Source organism: Canis lupus, chromosome 37 (genome assembly GCF_003254725.2).
Source record: "Canis lupus dingo isolate Sandy chromosome 37, ASM325472v2, whole genome shotgun sequence".
NCBI classification, from domain to species: domain Eukaryota; kingdom Metazoa; phylum Chordata; class Mammalia; order Carnivora; family Canidae; genus Canis; species Canis lupus.
Genome location: NC_064279.1, coordinates 2,400,989 through 2,420,523, shown reverse-complemented (window position 1 = coordinate 2,420,523; position 19,535 = coordinate 2,400,989). Strand labels below are relative to the sequence as shown.

Here is a 19,535-nt window from a genome sequence, read left to right as displayed (position 1 = left end):
GGCCCCGGGTCGTGAAGCTGTGGGGTGGCCTTCTGCTCCCTTGGAGTGCCATCCAGTCCCTCCTTAGGATCTCGCTCCCTGGCTGTAGCATTCATACGTGCTTACTCCTTGGGTCAGGTGTTTCATTAGCTGTAAAAGGGTGAATTTTTTTCTGACTTTATCAGCTCTCCCGTGTCTGCTAGTGAGAATACTTGTAGAGGAGAACTTTCCCCCATTAACTAGGGATCTACCGTAAAATTGTTAAAACTGAGTTTTCACCTGAAAAGCAGATCAAGACTTATTTTTCCCATAACTACTAATTTTCAGAGTACAAATGAATAGACGACCTCCAACAGCAATAAATGAATGAAGTTCGTTACTCTGGCTTTCTCCTTCGAGCATCATTATACATTCAGTACAACGTATAATGTATATACATGATACATCATTATACAATTCATTATATTCATTATACGATACATTATTGTATACAATATTGAATACATCATTATACATTATACATTTCTCCTTGGAGCATCATTATACACTATACATATACATTATATGTATTATGTATACATAATATATACATTATATGTACATATAATGTATACATTATATGTATAATGTATACATTATACATTCAGGGATACTGATTTGATTTTGCTGTTGTGTTTCTTTCTTTCTTTCTTTCTTTCTTTCTTTCTTTCTTTCTTTCTTTCTTTCTTTCTTTTTTTTTTTTTTTGGCTGTTGTGTTTCAATCACTTGCCCTCATCTTTCTGGCGGATGGTGCAGTTGTCCACCTTTAGCCCGCAGAACAAGACGACCGGGTCTGGGTTTGCCATCTGCAGGTGCACACCTGGAACCAGACCCCTCCCAGGATCCCTGGTTCCTTTGAGGGGGAGCCTTCAGAGCCCAGCTTCGGGGCCAACGTTCTCATTTTTACAGGGCTGTCATTGCTCCCGGTCTTTTCTGTCCAGAACAGAGCCATTGTAGCATTTTAAATTTTAATACATTCATATTCACAATTCAAGTATATTTGAATATTTGATATATCAAATTCAAATTTCAAGTATTGGAACAGTTAACACTTAATTGAAAGTAGCCCGGGGGGGTCCTGGGAGGGCCGCGGGGAGCCGAGGGGCCTGGGGGACGCAAAGGGTCTGTGGTGGGGCATGGGCGGAGGGCCTGGGGGGGCAGGGGCCTGGGGGGGCCGCAGGGAGCCGGGGGCGGGGCCCAGGGGGCCTTCTGGGGGCTGCGGGGTATGCAGGGAGTGGGGGGACTGGGGGGGCTGTGGGGGCCCCCAGGGGGCGGGGAGAGCATGGGGTGCGCGGGGGACTGCAGGGGACGGGGGGGGGGGCGCAGGGGGACCTGGGGGGCACAGGGAGCCGGGAGGGCCCATGGGGTGGGCTGCCGGGGGGGGGGGAACCCGAGGGGGTGCAGGGAGCCAGGGTGGGGGCCGGGGGGGCCACGGGGATCTGGGAGGCCCCGAGGGGGGTCGGGGGGGCCCGGGGGGCGCAAGGAGCTGGGAAGGCCTAGGGGGGTGCAGGGAGCCGGGAGGGCCCGTGGGGAGCTGAAGGGGGTCGGGGGGGCGCAGTGAGCCGGGAGGAGTTCTGGGGGGCACAGGGAGCCGGGGGGGCCCGGGGGAGCCGTGAGGGGGTCTGGGGGGGGCGCAGGGAGCCGGGAGGGGTTCTGGGGGGCACAGGGAGCCGGGGGGGGACTCGGGGGAGCCGTGGCGGGGTCCAGGGGGGCGCACGGGGCCGGGGTGGGGGCCGGGGGGTGCACGGGGAGCCGGGAGGGCCCTTGGGGGAGCCGAGGGGGTTCCGGGGGTCGCAGGGAGCTGGGAGGGCCCGTCGGGGGGCCCGGGGGGGCCCGAGGGGGGCGCAGGCCCAGCCTGAGGCCGGGGCGGCCGCACAGGTGCCCCAGGGCCCAGCAGCCGGGGGGGGGGGGGGGGGGGGGGACCGTGTGGGCCGCGGGCACCTTCAAGCCGCGGCCGAGCCCCTCCCCCCTCCCTCCCCCCCGCCCGCGCCCCTGGGTGGTTGGTTGCAGCTCAGCCTGTTGGTGAGGCCCGGAGGGGCCTTAGGGGCGCAGGAGGACAAGGCCGTGCCCTCGGGCCGCGGTTTGCGCTGACCCGTTGCTCCTTCTCCAGCCACACGCACCTTCCCGCTGGGAGGCAGCAGGTGGGAGGAGGATGGGGGAAAGCAAGAGACGCTTAGGTCCTGTAGGTAAAGGGAAGTCTGTTCTCTCTCCCTTTGAGACACCGCAAACCAAGAGTCTCACTTTCTTCGCTTCCTTCACTTCTCACTTTTTCCTCTTCCATTTTGCCCAAACCCATCTTTTTCCAGCTCAGAAAAGGGACTTAGCCTGCTCCGGTCCACTGCTCTGGCTCCCGTCTACTTGATCACACCTGGCCTCCAGGGCCTCTACTCCCGTCACCTCAGTGTCTGTGGCCCCTTGTCGTCTTGGGAACCAGTTCAGTCCATGCCTGTGAAGCCCTGGGAAGAATTTGGCCGCTCTGTTTCATGTTCTTCTAGCCCTTTCTGTAACCCCTTTGCTTAAAGCAATAATGTGAATCACTAATGTAACCAGCATCCCAGATCCTTCTGGAAATACCAACTCCTCTTCTCTCTATTTTCCCTCAGACCTATTTTGGTCAGAGAATAGTGGGGCCCTAGTGATGCTGATGAAGGAGGCTCAAGGTTTGCACTTCAAGGAAATAAGGCCTCGCTTATGAGTAGTGGAGGAGATAAAGATCCTACAGTCCTTTCATGATGCCCATGCCTCCTACTCAGCAATAGAAAGGAAGTAACTGCTGACACACATGCATCGGGGTGAGTCTCAGAAGCACCCAAGGTGCTCAAGTGAAAGCAGCCAGACACAAAAGGAGTGACTAGAGACAGAAATCAGGTCAGTGGTTATTTGTGGGAGACACAGGGATTGATTGAGAAAGTATTTGGGGGAACTTCTTGCTGATGACACCGTCTGTAACTTCATCACCAAGGGTGTGCATACAGGACTGTATGCCTCTGTCAAAATCTAACTGCACATTTATGACCCATGCTTTTCAATGTTTGCAAATCATATATTAAAATTCTTAACTTGAATACGCCTATTATGGGTGACGATACAAAACATCTTTACCGATTTTTTAGTTTTGCCAACTTTTATCCTCTAAAGGTATGCAAAAGACAAAAACAAAACAAAAAAATAACTTTCAAGATAGAAAATGGTTTAATATAGTGCTGAAAACACAGCACGCACTCAATAAAAATGGATTGACACCTAATACCCAGGCGAGAGTACTTCGTTGCACAACTTGGTTCACAAGATGCCTCCTTTCAGCCCAACGTTATGGTCAAATTCAGCATCATCTACAGGATTAAAACTTCCTAGCCGTGCAAAAATATTTTCAGTAATCCTCCATTGTGTCCATCCAGTTATACGGCCTTCCCACGGGAGTGCAATGAATACAATCAATACCTTTTATTACTTCACCACCAGAAACTTACTACACCCAGATTCAAAGGCATCAGGCTGCTGCACCCTTCAAGGAGTATTTTATGAGAAACACATGCTGATATAATTTGATATGAATAAGGAAAGCTACCTTTAAATCATAAAAAGTATTTCTTAGGTTGAAGAAGTGTATATAAGGGCTATTAATCCCCCTGTGTGTGATCTCTAGCTGGATAAATACAGCAGGGAAAGTCAGCTTTCTTCTACAGAAATAAAGTTTCCTGAAAAATATACACTGCATGGATTTTGTGTCTCTGTAATAAAAAGTATGCAGTGCCAAGTCTCAGGCAAATTGGACAAATGGCTCAGTAAGGCTTATCCTTCTTAATTGTCCCATGTTTCTAGCCATAACTGGTCTCATAATGTGTATGTGACTGTTTTCCTTTGTTTTCACCCCCTCTGAGGACTATGACCAAAATAATAATAATAATAATAATAAATGCAAAATCAAAGCACCAACCAAGCAAAAATGCAAATCAAACTAAAGTTTCAAGCTGAAAGATAATTTACTGTTAGGTTATGTTATATATCCACGACACTAAAGGTATGCGTTTGAAAACCTTCTTTACCAATAGGCAGTCCCCCAAATATTTTCAATTGTTTTGTCACTAGAGAATTCACATATAGAGAAGGAATAAACAATAAAACATTATAGGAAAGTTATTACTGGAGAAATATGATTTTCTTTTTCAATTTCTAGAGGATAAAAATTTTAAAGGGGAAAAAATAGAAATAATGAAAAAAGTAACGGCAATTCAAAAACTGGGGAAAGTTTTAAATCCCTCAACCACATACAAAAATTTTCATTTTGTTATAAAGGAATTAGGGCTTTAACAATTCAAACCCTATATACTCTGGTGATCTCAAAGTGTGATCCCCCAGCCAGCTGCGCCAGCATCCTTGGGAGTCTTGCTCCAACTACACATTCTGAGGCCCAACCCAAGCTGAGTCAAAAGCACTGGAGGCAGCGCCCAGCCGTCAGTGTTGTAACAAGGCCTCCATGTGATTGTGACACAGGGTAAAGTCTGAAAACCACTGGTTTATTCCAGAAACATTTATGGGGTACCCGTTGTTGTCCCAGGCTCTGAGAAAGGCATCAAAATAAGGAATTGACATGATCCATAGTTCAACCAGTCAAAAGAAAAAGAATATGAGCTAGTAAAATCTTTTTTTTTTTTTTTTTATTACAGGAAAATAGAAGATGTCTTGGCTACGGCTGGATCGAGTAGAACTGCCCAGAACGCTCAGGAATTGAGGCCAGGGCAATCATGCTCGGTAAGATTTACCTGGAAGGCCTTCTCCAGCCTCTGAGATCACAGTCTCCTGGAGTGGGGCTCAGCAAAGCTTTATTTTCCACCTTTCCTTTCAGCAGTTCTGATGTTTACGGGAGTTATAATGATGCAGCTGTAGAGCTGTCTCAGGCTCTGTGCTCTCACCGCCTCCCCCCTGGCAGCCTCTCCAGGTGTGCTCTGGGGCGCACCTGTACTGAATCACCACAGTGAGCGCATACGACTGCAACATGCAGATCCCCCAAACTAAACCACTGAGTCAGAATCTTTGGGGACAGGGCTTGGAAATACGTACTTTTTACAAAATCTCGAGTGATTTTGAAGCACACGACAATCTGAGGTTCACTGCTTTGTGGATCTCGCCAAGGAGCTACTTTTAACTCTCCACCAGTCTACTCTCCCAGAATCTCCTATCAGAAAATGTTCCCGCCTTCTTCTGTCTCTTGGTGGGTAAATAACGGCCCCTCAAACACGTCTGTATGCTAATCCCCAGAATCTGTGAACCTTGCACGGCAAGAAGGACTTTGCAGATATGGTGCTATCTGGATGAGTTCAGAGCAATCACAGAGCTCCTTTCAAGAGGGGGAGGCTCAGGGATCAGAAAAGAGGTGAGACAAAGGAAAGAGAGGATTGGAGTCCGAGAGAGCCCTAAGGACAGAAGCTCCACTGCTAGTTTTGAAGATGAAGGAGGGAGCCACAAGCCAAGAGATGCAGGTGGTCTTCAGGAGCTGAAAAAGGCCAGGACACAGATTCTCCCCCGGAGCCTCCTGAAAGAATGTAGCCCTGCCCACACCTGGAGGTGGGCCCAGCATAAACCCATCTGAGGACTCTGACCTGGTTTGTGGTGATTTGTTATAACAGTGATAGGAAGCTCATGCAATATGTAAAAGATATAGAAGGGAAAATAAAACAGGGCCACGCTGCTCCATAACTGAAAAAGTTTACCTTGTTTGGAGATTCTAACACACAAGAGATGGCATATTTCGTGTTCCTTGGCATTTACTTTCATCAAACAATTTCGTTGACTCGACGTCTTTTTTTTTTTTAAGATTCTATTTATTTATTCATGAGAGACACACACACAGAGAAAGAGAGAGAGAGAGAGAGAAGCAGGCTCCCCGCAGGGAGCCCGATTCGGGACTCGATCCCAGGACCCCGGGGTCACACACTGAGCCGAAGGCAGATGCTCAACTGCTGAGCCACCTGGGTGCCCTCTTTTACTAGAGGACTTAATTAGACCTAGGGTTACAGTGATCAGAATAAACTGTTCCAGAACCTTAAAAGACAAACAAACAAAAAAACTTAGTTGCTTGACAGCCCTAAAATCCCCTTTTCAGATTTAATCTTCACAACATTATCAAAAGACATGGAAGGCCACCTACTGTGTATAGTTCATGACATCTTTTCACTAGTGTCTGCTCCCAGGGAGCGGACAAGCCCCAAAATACCAACTCAGATGAAGAATCAGGAAAAGCGTTCGTAACAGACATACTTCATGTGACGTCATCAGCTACACAGTAAAACCTGTAAAGGAACATGATCCTGGGGAAAAAAAGCCTTCAAAATCCTCTTAAAATTATCAGCCACTTTGGAAGATAATAAAAGAAGTGAATAAGTGCCACATTCTCTTACTCTTTACCTGTTTCCCATGTTTTTGTAAACATAAATGGGCCCATATTTTGCCCACAAACACCATACTTTAACTGCATGTTTGTTGTTGTTAGATAGTTTCCCACATAAATACATTGAGATTTCCATGGTGAAATCACACTTGTACGCCATTTCAATATTTGGATATATATTCTAATGCATTTAACCAATCCCCTATTTTAGACTTGTAACTTATTTCAATTATTCAGTCTTGTAGGCCACTTTACAGGAAACAACCTTGTATTCAATGATTTCATTAGAGTAAATTCCCAGGAGCGGAATTGCCAGGTAAGAGAATACAAAGGCTTGACGCTTTGGTATCTATGATGAGGTATCTCCAAAAAAGGTCAAGCAGTAGTTTCACTCTTCTGGAGTAAAAGTGCTTGTTTTCCTCTGTATTCACCAGCAGGTTTAAAAACAAAACAAAAAATAAAAATAAAAAATAAATAAAAACAAAACAAAATTTGTTGAAATAAATGTGTATATCCTAAAATTTACTTGTTTAAGTATACAAGCCATTGATTTTTTTTTTTAACTAAATTAACAGCGTGGTATACCCATCTACCACAACCCAGCTTTAGAATATTCCCAGCACTCCCCAAAGGCCCCGTGGGCCCATTTGTAACCATTCCTGGCTCCCAACCCAGTGCCAGGCAACCACTCATCTACTTTTTGCCTCAATAGATGTGCCTCTTTTCCACTTGTCATATAAATGGCAGGACGTGCTCTTTTGTGTCTGGCCTCTCTCACTTAGCTTAACGTTTTTGAAGTTCATCCATCTTGTCACGTGTATCCGCCCTTCGTTCCTTTTTATTGCCAAACAGCATTTTTTATACTTATCCTCCACACACACCAAAAATAAAAAACAAATAAATAAAATAAAGAAAGAGAAAGAAAGAAAGAAAGAGAAAAGAAAGAAAGAAAGAAAGAAAGAAAGAGAAGAAAGAAGAAAGAAAGAAAGAAAGAAAGAAAGAAAGAAAGAAAGAAAGAAAGAAAGAAAAAGGAAAAGAAAAAAGAGAAAATCCTTCCACTCGAAAAAGGGAAGATTCTGGATAGAAGAGTCACCAGTATACGGCAGTTGTGCGGGGCAAGAACTCCTACCTACCTTTACGTTAGAGAAGCGCTTTGCCTGGACTTGGATGCTTGATTCTGTTTTCTGTAGGAAGCCTGTGTCCATTTTTCTCTGTGTTTGTTGGCTTTGCCCTCTGGGAGGTTTTTCCTGGTCCATCTCCATTTTGGTCACAGTTACCGTGGGAATGGAGACTTTCTCCAGGGGGACCAAACAGCTTTTTCAGATCATTTCTTGCTCATGCAGACTTGGGGGTCTGAGGCTGATTTCAAGGCTTAGGCACTCAAAGACATTTTTAATCCGGGCTTATGATTTCCTTGGCAACATGTTTTTACTTAGTAGGCTTCGAATCCATTTGCTTCCGCTCAGTTCCACATGCCAGCAACCCCACCCAAAATTCTTTCCTGAACATAATTATTAATCCAGGTTCTTTTCCCTGCTTCCTCACCTTCATGCTTCTCTCACACACTTACACAATTTCATGCCAGCGTCCTTGAGATCATACGGGAGCCTGGGCAAAGAAGACTCCGCCCTTAACCTGGTCTTTGCTGCTGGGCCATCACTGAAAGGCATTTTCAATCATATTTCCTATTGTTTAGAATCTAGAAACAGTTAGCTTTCCAATGTTTTGATGCCCCAAATTTCTTCTCTCCAAACTTCTTCTTATTTCTGTTTGAAAATCATTTAGCTATTGACAGACTGATTTTTTTTCTTCTTCTAACATCCTTCTAATAGAAACCAGTAACAACCCCAACACCACAAAATTCTGTTTTCCAGTCTTCTCCTAGAGGTACAGGTCCAGTGAGTGCTTGATCTACCCTCGAGCTATTGCCAGTGACCGTTTTTCTCTCTCTTTTTTTTTTTTTTAAAGGATTTTATCCATTTATTTATGAGAGACACAGGCAGAGGGAGAAGCAGGCTCCATGCAGGGAGCCCGACGTGGGACTCGATCCCTGGTCTCCAGGATCACGCCCCGGGTGGAAAGCAGCACTAAGCCGCTGAGCCACCCGGGCTGCCCCGCCAGTAACCGGTTTAACACGTATTTTACCACTATATAACGTGGGTCTGCATCATCCCATGCTCTGATATAGGTGCCTTACCACCCAATGCCAGTTCCACATATTTTAGGGTTTTATTAGAGTTGTACCCTGTTTCTGATGCCAGTATTCCCATTGGTTAAGATGACGCTAACACTAAAATGAATACATCCCCCCAAATATAGGTCATTTAACATAAAAGAATTTTATTTCTCTACATAATATTCAATTACAGACAGTGGAATTGGGTGTTCTGCTCCACAATCCTTCAGAAAGAGCCTGACAGATGCTCTGTGGTCTCAACTGCCTCTTGAACTCACCTTGCGCTGACGCACAGCCAGCAGACAAGGGAAGAGACTTGAGCATTGTGTGAGAGGTGATGACAGGCCCCCCGGGGGAACGTGCCTCATTCCATCAGTTCTGCCCACATTCCTGTGGAAAGAATTTCTTTTTGAGTTTACACTTAACTGCAAGGGAGGCTGAGAAACATATTCAATCTTTGTGCCCAGAAGGAGAATCAAACAAGTCTGGCAAACAGCTAGCCAATGTCTGCCCCAGCATCACATAAAAACATTTAGCCTTAGACTTGAGAATTCCAGTGTTAAAGATCTTTGCTAAGAAAATATTCCAAGGGCACCTGGGTGGCTCAGTTGGTTAAGCGTCTGCCTTTGGTTCAGGCCGTGATCCTGGGATCAAGCCAGCTTCCCCTGCTGTCCTCCCCACCCCTCACACTCATTCTGCCTCACGAAAATAAATAAATAAAATCTTAAAACAAAAAAAAAAAAAAAAAGAGTGCCTACTATGAGACGCATTCATTAAAAAAAAATATATAATCCAAAATACAAAATGTTTATTCTGAAGTCACTTAATGTCCAAAAATAAATATATAAAGACAACATTAAAGATACAGCCCATTTATGTGATGAAATATTACACGGTAACTAAAAATGTTTTTTATTAAGAAATTTAATCATCAGAAAATCTTTCTGATACGATATCAAGAAAAAATAGAACATAAATTTGTTCACATGATATGTACATATGGTTTTAAAGAGGCCAATAAAATTATTGGAAGTAAATGGGCAAAAATCTTAAACACCCATAATCTGTATGATAGGGTTCTGGATTTGTCAAGTTTTCCTTTTTATGATTCTTCTTATCCAAATTGCCATTACAATCAGAAATAAAATACACATTTTTCTGTAATGTAACCAATTCACAGCCACATCTAGGTCTTCTAGTACTGTAAACATCTCAAGTATCATTCTCTTTAATAAAGAATTCAAGAAAGTAGCATATTAATTAACATATCCCTATCCTTTTTAAAATATAAGAAATTAATATTTTCATTATCTAATTTCATAGTCCAGAAGCATACCTTGAAATGGATAAGGTGAATAAGGTTAAATAATTTCTTCAGAAATCACATACTGTAGGAATGCAGTTTTTAATTTATACTTCCCTACCTAGGGTGCCTTCTGTTGTTTTTTAAATGTCTTTTGCAAAATGTCCAAATCCATTTCCAAAAAGAATACCTCCTCCGCCCACTCCTGCAAAATATACCCATAAAAGCACATTCAACTGGGCATTGGCAGATGGTGTCTATCACTCACCACGGTTTTCAGGAGAAGCTTATTTTGTGTATGTCCACCTGCTTCTGTGTTGGAGGTAGACAGACAAAAAAGGCACCCAAATCACTAGGTTTATTGTCACACTGTTGATTTCTCAGAGTATAGAAGGGACGGTGGCCACATTTCATGAGCAGTTTCTATCAACACCTGGCCGACTTCAGATTCTTCGTGATCAGATAGTCCCAAATCTCAGATATTCGACTGAAATGAAGCTCTTACTCTCACCTACGTGCAGTACTGCATCTACCGATTATCATTGAGTTAAGGGCTGTTGACTTTTCTGTTCGCCTTGAAGGTTATTTTTTCTTTAGAATGAATAACGCCCATCTTTCTCAGCCATTGTGGAGCTCGGACTGCTAGGCTGAATTTTTGGTTAATTAACTTAACATGACTCACTATTTGTCTTCCCGTCCCAATGTGCTCCCCTGGGAACCCGTCAACCTAAGCATGAGATACTGGGAAGAGAAATCAAGGGGTAGTATAAAACATGGTGTATTCATGCTTTCTTAATAGAAAAACAGTTTGCACTTAATTTTTTTTAACTTAGAAATGAATTCATAGCATACTGTCTCCTTACTCCCACCTCTGGTGTTTATATGGATTATTTTCTATTCTAAATTGTATTTATTATTTTTTTCTATTTCAGGAAGAGGAAGGCAAAACTTTAAAGCCCAGATATCTTATTAATACCTTTATGATTATTTCCATCTATGAATATATTTTATCTGTTTTCTGACAATGCTTAGCATACAGTGGGTAACTGTTATTGGTAAAAGTCGTATGGAGCTACTAACACAATTCTGGAAATCTAATCTTTAATATTTTTGCCAGGGATTATGCAGGAACTTATAATTATGTTTTACTTTGGATTTACCTCATCTTTACTTTATCTCATATTAAAGTGTAATCAAAATCAGCCTGTTTCCATTCGGTCGCAAATCCCTTTCTTAAAGCACCTATTCAAAAGTCTCCCCAATTTTCATTTTCTCTGTCTTTTCTTATTATATTAAATCCTGATATCTGAAAATTGAACCATATAGTAGCATTACCATGTTCTTTTAAAAATACAGATCATATCTATTCTTCCTGTATTTTTACATTATAACTGTGTTTTTTTTAAAATCCTTGGCAAGTTGCAATTAGATTTCTAGTACGCCATTGTATTAGAGTAAATACCATTATTACAGTAGAAATAATTTACCTTGCGTAGTGTACTGTTCAGATAGTCTGCTGAGATGCCTCCGATAGCAAATGTCATTCTCATTCTTTAATTATAATTTTTAATCTTTCCTGGTTTACCATTCTTTCAGTAGATTAATTATTTTTTATTCTAAAATTCAGAAATCGTCTGGGTTTAATGTTTATTAACAAGAATTATAATATCCCATCGCTTTTTTTTTTTTTTTTTTGTCCCTCCCTGTAGAACAGTGAAGGAGTAACTTTATTTTTCTCAAACTCTCTGACCCATAACATGCAAGACATCTCTGTGGAGCAATAACTCAGGTTTATCATTAGTAGTTGAACACATTTGTGGGATTAGTTGTCACTTGGACGCCACCTAGTTGGTGGTCCCCACATTAAGAGTCACGCAGTCGAGCACAGGGCGCTTCCTTTGTCTAGAGCTGCTGCTTATACTCACACTGTGGAATGAGGCCATAATCCTTGCAGCACGAACAAAACTTGAAGTTTGTGTTTAACAAACAAACCTACCTTAAGATAAGACTGTGAACCCTTCGTGGGCAGGGGCAGTGTCAGTCATGCTTCCCATTAAATCCCCACCATACACTCACTGGTACACAGCACACGCTCATTAAACATGTACTGAATGAGTGAATGTGCACATGAATGACCCTCACTAATGCATGGGTTCAGCTTTTGTCCTTCTTGCTATGCTTGGATACAGCTTTAGTTAAGGTTTAATTCAGTCCAAGCAAGTCGGTTAAGAGTGAGCCATGAAAGGTAGGGGGCAGGGGGACGGATGAGGATGGACTCTACAATCTGCCTTGGAGCTAACTCCCTTCTGTTCCTCCTCTGTGTTTCGGCCAAGTGGTTTTATCTCTTAGCTGTGATTGTCTTATCTCTACAATGAGAAAAATAAGGCCTAATTCCCAGACTTGTTATGAAAATTAAATGAAGCAATACTTGTTGGGACACCTGGGAGGCTCAGCGGTTAAGCCTCTGCCTTTGGCTCAGGGAGCGATCCCGGGGTCCTGGGATCGAGTCCCGCGTTGGGCTCCCTGCGCGGAGCCTGCTTCTCCCTCTGCCTGGGTCTCTGCCTCTCTCTCTGTCTGTGTCTCTCGTGAATAAATAAATAAAATCTTAAAAAGAAAAAAGAAACAATACTTGTAAGATGCCTACTACCTAACCTGATCTAGACATTCATGATTATTAGGTTAGGGGAGTAAATCCTGGTAGCCTCATATACCAGTCAGCATTGCCGCATAATAACCACAGTATCTCAGGGGCACTCAACCATAAACACTTAGTGTGTCTCTGTGGGTCCCCTGTCGCGGCCCTGCTGCTGGCTGGCCAGCTCTGTGCTGCAGCTTGGGTGCAGGTCTGGTCCCTGTTTCTCAGATTCCTTGTCCCAGAGCACCACCTAACGCATGTTCTTCTCATGGTCCTGGCTGAGAGGAGAGCGGGCAAGCCTCCTGCCCAAGCTCATTTTAAGCCCTTGCTTCTGTCATGAGCATTAACATCCCACTGCTAAAGCGTGTCCTGGGACCACCCCAAGGTCAAAGCATGGGGAAGTAGACTTCTTCCGTGAGGGCGGGAGAGGACTGTGAAGGGAGAGAGAGTGAATGTTTTTGAACAAAAACCCAATCTAACACATCTTCAGTTAGCTGAAGCAGGGGGAGGGCCAGCTTTCCTCCTGTATCCTCGCTACTGGGTAGGATGGTACAATGTAAGTCCGTCTCAGATGGAATTTCGCCATATATGCAGGTAAATGGCCACAAAAGCAGTCGTAGAAGCTGTTCTGGAAGCTTGACAAAGTCCCATATCTCTGTCCTTTTAGGTACTCTGATGGCTCCTTGAATGAAAGGTTTATTTATAGTGGCAGGATTTATCTGCCTTTTTAATAGGAGTCAAATGACCAAAGTCTTCCAAATCTGAGCCCACTGGCTCGGTCAGAGGTCAAGTGTGCCTTTCTAAAGGCTATAGCTAAAAAAAAATAAATAAAATAAATAAATAAATAAATAAATAAATAAATAAATAAATAAAATAAAGGCTATAGTTATGGGGATTTTGAGGTTCTTCTACCCCGTGCATGCAAGGCCAGGAATGGCTGCACAACATTTTCAGCAATTCCACATTTCTTTATCATTACCAGTTTATCAATCAATAAATAATTTCTAATAAGCATAAACATGTTTCAAGTAGTATCACTATTAAAAAAATCTTTGCTGTTGATCAAATATTACGAGAAAACTAGCTGACATCTTGAAGGATCCCTGACTCGAGTCTGTCCAACACTGGATAACGATTCCCATGGTGTGTTCCTAATCAAGGTACTTCCAACAGTCACTAACCATCTCTTAGGTGTACTCTGCTGCGGAGTACTGAAACTAAATCACTGTCTATGTGAAAGGGTATTAAACTACAGAGAGCCCAGTACTAGAAGATGTCCAAAAGAACATTAATTAGGTGATTTCTCTATCTTCTGGTTTACACTCAAATTCCAAGTCCCCATTAGACTGTGTCTCTGGGATTTAAAAAAACAAAAAACAAAAAACAAGCACATATAAAATAATCATTTGTCGTTTGGTCTAAGCATTACCAAAACATCATGTTAATCTTTTTTTTTTTTTTTTGCACTGAATTCATTCTTTCTGCATCATAAAACCAAGGACAATAAAACTGGGCTAATAATGAATAAAAATAGCAACTTAAAAATCATATCCCAACCCATAACTCCCAGACTTTATTCGGCCTTCACTTAATAATCAAACATTCAAAATAGCACGAGAATTATTTTTCTTAAGTCTTGTGACCAAACAAACTGGAGATGAGGACAAATAAATCTACTGTTAGGGACTCTTCTGTAGGTTGTCAGATTGCTTCCCCTACAACATCTGCATAGGGCTGGTGGGACACTCCCCAGAATGTCCCTTCCACCCAAAACCTCAGACATGAGTCTCCTAACTCTGGGAAATGAACAAGGGGTGGTAGAAAGGGAGGTGGGTGGGGGTGGGGGTGACTGGGTGATGGGCACCGAGGGGGGCACTTAATGGGATGAGCACTGGGTGTTATGCTATATGTTGGCAAATTGAACAACCAATAAAAAATAAATAAAAAAAAAACCCTTAGACATGTATAGCTGTCCTTGATTATCCACTTATTTTAAGATAAGGCAGGGAGATGGCAGCTGTCTTTGAGACTCCAAAGAAGGAGGAGAGTATTCCAGGGGACAGTACCAGAACCCATCAAACCTGAAGGGAGAGAGTTGGACACAACGTGAGAGAAAACAGTGTAACAATTAGAGGAGTGTGAGCTGATAAATATTGCCTTATGTGGAGGTGGGCCAGGATGACCTCTGTCTGCAATATGAGTAAGGGGACAGAATTAGGTGACTTTTAAGGGAGCTCTGCTGCTAAGATCCTATGAGTCCATAATTGCAAGAAACAAGATTTCTTACTAGCTCAGCATTTTACCTTTCCCTTGTTTCCTTTTCTTTATCTACCTTCCCCTCTTCTCACCAGAGTAAGATTTCTCACCAACAGCCTCTTCCATCGTTCATCTGCAGACCCAAGGCTTGGGGAGCTATGTGACACTCGCTTGGCTCTACTTCGAGAGGCATCTCAATTCCAAATGATTACTCTTCAGTTTTTGCATGCATTTCTTTAGAAAGATAATTCCAATAAAAAGCTTCAGCACATTTCCTGTATCTTCTCAGTCTTTAATTCCGTCTCCAAAAATAGGGAGAAAATAAAACATAGCTCAAAGTTACAAGTAAGTAGCTACTATTTTGCATTCTTCACTTGATTCTTCCCCTAACACTGACACATCTCTCTCATTTATGAAAGCCATTTTCTTTATCATATGCAAAATTGACTCTCAGAAACATAAAATGTTTTAGAGAGTTTTACCCTTAATATACATTTTTAACACTTCCATGCTCTCTCTTCAATAAATTCCTTCTGTTGATTGCACCGAGTGGTGACTTTATGATATACAGAACCAACAGCATTGTTAAATTACTAGAACTGTTCCTTTTTGTAATTACTAAATTGTTAACTCCTTCAAATCACATGGGATTAATGACATTGGAAGTTATTATTTTTCTAGTAATAACTATTACTCAAATCATCAAGAAGACTATTCGTTGATGGAAGCAAATATCTAATAGTAATCACTCATTTGTTTTCTAGTTTTGAAGAAACCACCAGGAGGGCTATCTCCTTTCATTCAATGTGTGGCAGGGGTGAGTCGAGGGGGGTGGGGGTGGGGACTAAGTGTGTGTGGTATAAATAATGCATACATAGGGAAGATCTTGTTAAGGCCAAAGAATCCCTGAAATGGGTGCACCAGTCTATTTGTGAACGCAAGTAGATTAATGCTTACGTACGTGTGTATGTCTGTGTGTGTATACATACGCAAATTCATGATATTAAAACATTTACATATATCACACATATATGTTACATGTTACCTATGTGTGTTTTATTTATTACAAATAAGTATACATACTCATTTTATATATATCCAACACTGAGCCTGCTGTATGCATAGCACTCCGCTATTAGTACATTTTTAATTCTATGAACTTCTCTCGGAGGATCCAAACTCTTCAACCAAAGATATCATTGAGTTCCATGTTTTATGCAGTGACTATACAATACCTGTTTTCAGGTAGACCACAGTCATCAGATTATCAATGAAGAAGTCACCTAGCCCACGTTTTTACCCAAGTCTGTAGGTACCCTTTTATTTTGGATACCTGGAGAATTGTGTTGTCAGTAGTCCTTACAGGCCTTTGGGCTCAAAGGCCAGGTGATTCTGTTGCAAAGTTCCCCAAACTAATGTGTTCATTCAACAAATGCGTGAGACTTTTGGTAAATAGAATTTTTAGTCTATAGCCTTTGGGGATTAGAACTGGATGAGTCTACCTCAACTTCCCCATATCCTCCTTAACAAGTAGTAGCCTAGGATAAAAGTTGGTCTTAAGCTCAATTCTGCTGAATACTCAAACATTTATTAGCAAGTAGGTACAAAAACAGTCAACCGCAACTGATACGTTTGGGGGAAGTTCTACTCTTTGTCTTCAGACACACCCACAGACACTTTGCATGAAAGATTTACTCCAAGGTCAATGCTCGATGCTGCTCTACTGGTGAGAATAGCAACATTCTGGTTAGGCTACAGTGCTCTGTGAAGTGGGGAGACTCAGGACTCAGCTCAACATTTGAGGGCTTCTCCAAAAGAACTGGGTAGCTGGGCTTGCCAGATTCCCATAAATTTTCATGCAAGAGTGGTTAGACTTGAGGGTCAAATATATGTTAAATGTTACCCGTTTCAGCAGTGAAAAATTATTTCTTATGCTAATTAGCAAATTCTCATGTGCAGATTTCCACAGCAGTATTTGAAGAGCTTGGTAGTCCTGGCTGGAGAATGGATTGCTGATAAGGATACTTCAAATGCTAACTAACCACTGCTAGGATATAAATGAAACATTAATTTCATTCATATGACATACTATTTATCCAGAAGTATTTTTAAAGTAAAGTTTCACAAAGATGATATAATAATCTAATGCCCAATTCTGGAATGCTGTAGTCTTTTATCTACTTTCATGACAGCTAATTGAATAACATTGAAGTCTCAAGACTGTGCCAATATGAGGGAAAGGGTCAAACGTCTGCTTTCTCCATTCCCTACCTGAAACACAGTGTCCAGAACTACATTGACAAAAACAGCATCTCTCCTGATGTTTTCTCGCTAGGTATTTGCCACCACAATCTTCTCATCTGTCCAGACCAGCTCCTTGGAATTCATCCTCACTGGCATCTTCTCAATCAAATAAACTAACATATTGAATGTGGTTAAGTGTGGTGTGTCGAATGATCCCCCCAAAAATGTGTCCATATCCTGATTCTCAAACATGTGAATGTGGTCTTATTTAGGTAAAGGGTCTTTGCAGATAAAATTAAGGTAAGGAATTTGAGATGAGATCATCCTGGATTACCTATGTGGTCCCTAAATCCAATGACAAGTGTCCTTATAAGAAAGAGACAGGGACGCCTGGATGGTTCAGCAGTTGAGCGTCTGCCTTCCACTCAGGTCGTGATCCTGGGATCCGGGATAGAGCAGGGAGACTGTTTCTCTCTCTGCCTGTGTCTCTGCCTCTCTCTGTGTGTCTCTCATGAATAAATAAGTAAAATCCTAAAGGAAGGAAAGAAAGAAAGAAAGAAAGAAAGAAAGAAAGAAAGAAAGAAAGAAAGAAAGAAAGAAAGAAAGAAGAAAGAAAGAAAGAAAGAAAGAAAGAAAGAAAGAAAGAAAGAAAGAAAGAAGAAAGAAAGAAAGAAAGAAAGAAAGAAAGAAAGAAAGAAAGAAAGAAGAAAGAAAGAAAGAAAGAAAGAAAGAAAGAAAGAAAGAAAGAAAGAAAGAAAGAAAGAAAGATGTGACAAGGAAGATTGGGGAAGAAGGGGAGGCCATGTGAAGACTGGACAGAGATTGTAGTGACACGGCCACCACCAAAGGAATACCTAGAGTCACCAGAAGCTGAGAGGTTGGGAAAGGGTCTTGTCTAAAGCCTTTGGTGGGAATGTGGTCTTATCAACAACTTGATTTCAGACTTCTGGTCTCCAGGTCTGTGAGAGAATAAATTTCTGTAGTTTTTAGCCACCAAGCTCATGGCAGCAGCCCAGGAAACCAACACAGTCACCAAATCCTCTTGAGACTACTTTTCTAATATCATTGAATCTATCCTTTTACCTCTATCATATGTCACTGACCTAATTGAGATCATCATTAATTTCCACAAAAATTTTGATTGATAGGAAAAGGGATTGATACATACTAGGAAAGACGGACTTCCAGTCTGAGTCTTCATGGGGCCTCATCTCACAAACCCTATGACCTTGTACCTACTGTCTGCCCAAACTGAGCACTCCTGGAAATGGGAAAACATACATGCTTGTCATCATCCACCAACTTCCTTAACACACCTGGCAGTCAGCTAAGCCGTCCAGTAGAAACATACCTACTTTGACTTTGCCTGAATTTGAGAAACTACAGATTTTTTTAGCTATCCACTGAGGAAGGAAAACAATTCATTCTTTTTTTTTTTCTACATGTGTCTGATATTTTTTCAGTATGCTGGAAAACACAGACCTCGTGTGAATCTAAACATTTCTCCTTTCACCTTGGAGGAACAGCCATTGCAAGAAAGGGACTCCGGTGCTCAGTGATATTAACTGGATTAGCGCGTGAGCTGACTGATCGGAAGGAGACTTCAGCAAAAGCTTTGGGGCCGGGAGAGCAATGAGTCCAACCGTAATATTGATAAATGGTTGTTCGACACCTGGAGAGCTGTTTTCTGAATTCTTCAGAAAGCTAAAGCCTGCAAAGAAAAAAAAAAATCTCTCCACTAAGGTGGATGCCCATGGGCAGATGTCCTAGCAACTGTACCACTCTACTAAGTCTAGAGAACCCTGTCTCCTGGGGCTAATTAGGTTATTGATTTCCAAGAACCTTTTGGCTTCAGGCAAGCTACCGACTCCGGAGACAGAAATCTGTTCTAGGCTGCATCTTGCAGGACCTTTCCCCCCTGGCTTCATGCAATTTCCATAGCCTTTATCTATAATATAGGTATCTGACAAATACAATTTCAGTAGGTTACTAATTGCTGATTATAGGCAATGGTGCCAAGAACAAATTCTGGAAACCTCCTCCATGCTTTAGGACACTTCTGCAGGATTTCTCCTGTTGACAGCTGTTTACTCATTTTCAGATTCCAGCATTTCATCTCTTCCTTCTCAACATCTCCACCCAGACACTGGAATAATAAGACTAAAGACATCACAGCATATCAACTTTGGAGGGAGGCGGTGAGAAAATCTGGGGGAACTTTCCACTTGAAGCCTCTTCTGTTAACGTCTATCACAGCTTCTCATTACCCAAGAACAGAAATCACAGCGAATGCTTCTGTCATAACACATGCAAGAAATAACTAACTGGATTGTAAAGAGACAGCTTCTATTGTATTTATTTTGGGTTGGTTATAGAAATAAACCATTGAGGAACGTGCATATGGGCACAAACACAGATATACATTTTGGCAAAATAAAATTGTACCATCACAAAAGTGTGACCATAAAATAACAAGATTTATTTCTTTGTCAGACTTGTGGAAGTCACTTGTCAT

The 19,535-nt window shown here is 42.2% G+C and overlaps 1 long non-coding RNA gene across 1 annotated transcript; it reads left to right on the top strand.

Moving 5' to 3' along the window:
- Window positions 1-2,035: 2,035 nt before the first annotated feature.
- On the top strand, window positions 2,036-15,593 carry LOC112656681 (uncharacterized). Its single transcript, XR_003134579.3, has 4 exons — window positions 2,036-2,159; window positions 2,622-2,886; window positions 4,686-4,770; window positions 15,541-15,593. It is a non-coding gene; the product is annotated as an uncharacterized LOC112656681 (long non-coding RNA).
- Window positions 15,594-19,535: the final 3,942 nt, after the last annotated feature.